Source organism: Arvicanthis niloticus, chromosome 14, assembly GCF_011762505.2.
Source record: "Arvicanthis niloticus isolate mArvNil1 chromosome 14, mArvNil1.pat.X, whole genome shotgun sequence".
NCBI lineage: Eukaryota > Metazoa > Chordata > Mammalia > Rodentia > Muridae > Arvicanthis > Arvicanthis niloticus.
Window position 1 is genome coordinate 40,187,890 of NC_047671.1, and position 2,049 is coordinate 40,189,938.

At 44.6% G+C, this 2,049-nt stretch overlaps 1 pseudogene; it reads right to left on the reverse strand.

The window, feature by feature from the left end:
- Positions 1–888: 888 nt before the first annotated feature.
- Positions 889–1,617, reverse strand: LOC117719613 (putative ribosomal protein uL10-like pseudogene; annotated as a pseudogene).
- Between the last annotated feature and the right edge of the window lie 432 nt (positions 1,618–2,049).

Here is a 2,049-nt window from a genome sequence, read left to right on the forward strand (position 1 = left end):
GAGAATGACGGCTTTTACAACCCAGAGGGCTTGACATCACAAGTGTTCAGGTAAAAAACTGACTGATACCATGGCCGGCTCCCTGCCTGAGACCAACAGATAAGAAGTAGGATGTAGCAAGTTCCCTAGGTGAGTTTGCCAGAGAGGGAAGGGCAAAGCGAGAGCCTGGGTACCAGCTAGTCCAGTCACCATCTTGGGGGAAATACCGGGTCATTTGTTCCAGCCTCAATTCCTTCATTTATGAGAACGGTAGACTGGGCATGTGGTCTTCTAAGTGAGCATTGTACTCTCCTAATAGAAGGCTTTTAGTTCATTAAAAACTTACATGAAACCTGCACATGTGAAGTCCATGCAGGAAGTACTCAGTGTTCCCACATAAAGCACATCGTAAGGGTAAAATGAGATGGCCAAATGTGTCTGTGTCACTAGAACTGTGAATATATAGAAAAGGAAAAAAATCTGTATCTACATACAGACTGAAACTTTCTCCGCCAATTTGGTGCTTGCCTCTAGAAAATCCTTGTGAATCAGCATTGCTCAGTCTTGCTTGTTAAGTAGAAAGAACTACTTCAGGAAGCTCTTCAAACTCCAGATCACTACGTTGAACCTCAAATGAGTTACACAGGACTCTCAGTTTAAATCTAGCTTGGGCATCATCCTCAAAGCCTTGGTTCAAGTGATGGAGCCTCAGACTAGGATGACCTCTTTCTATCTGGGGAAAATTGCAAGGCCAGTGACTAGAGTCTGTGCATACAAGGAACACACACCACCACCACCACCACTACCCCTTTATAAAAGAAGTAAACCTTTATTTTCATGTTTCTCAAACTAAGCTGACTGAGTTGGTTGCTTTGAGGGGATTAGTCAAAGAGATCAAATCGTGTATCTTCATCTGATTATCCACAAAGTCAGGAGTCACTTCTATCCATTGATGATAGTGTGTGGCCCTGGGGCAACAGTGAGGTAACCACTCTGCTGACAAACACTGGCAACCTTTCAGACATACCACTAGGAAGCAGAAGTGCAGAGTCAACTCTGTGCTGTCAACCAATTCTGGATTGCAAATGCTACCATTGTCAAACACCTGACCGATGATCACCCCAAAAGAAAGGGACAGAGATTCAATGTGTTCAGCAGTGCGGCTTCACTGGCACCTACTTTGTCTCCAGGTTTTATCAGCTGCACATCACTCAGAATTTCAATGGTGCCTCTGGAGATTTTATCGGTAATGCCTAAATCCCGGAAGAAAGAGAACTTCTAAACCTCAAGATCGGTGTCCTGGGCTGGCACAGTGACCTCGTACACAGCGGTGGCACCATCACAGATGGCAGCCAGCATGTTATTGGCCAGCAGCATGTCCCCAGGGTCAGTGAGGTCCTCCTTGGTGAACACAAAGACTACATTCCCCCAGATATGAGGCAGCATATTCTCCAGAGCTGGGTTGTTTTCCAGATGCCCCCAGATGGCCTTGCATATCATAGTGTTCCATCAACACCACAGCCTTCCAGGAACATGCAGATCTGCTGCATCTGCTCCCACAACAAGGCATTTTGGGTAATCATCCAAGAGTTGGATGATCTTAAGGAAGTAGTTGGTCACCCTGTCTTTCGTGAGCATCACAGGGGAGAGTCAGGAATTGACACAGGGTTTGAAGACAAAGTCACTCTAATGAGAACACCAAGCAAGAGAAATGCAACTCCATTTTTTTTTTTTATTTTTAAACTTAATCTGCCAATCAAAGCATTACACTTTAGAAATTTTTCTAAAGCTCATTAAGTCTAGCATATATTTATCTCACTTGTAACTAACCTTTTAGCTTAATACAGTAACACATAAGGGTGACTGTGAGCTGTTTGGCTGAGACTCACTTGAAAAGCAATTTCAATATGAGCTGGGTCTACCCTAGCTGTTGACACATCTGCTGTGTCCTGGTTATTCCCCTAGCAGCTGCCGCCAACACATATATTCAGGACTGCAATCGGGAGGGTACCCACTGGATTCCAAACTGTGAGATGAAACAGGAAGAAATGAGAGGAGGAGAAAACAGAG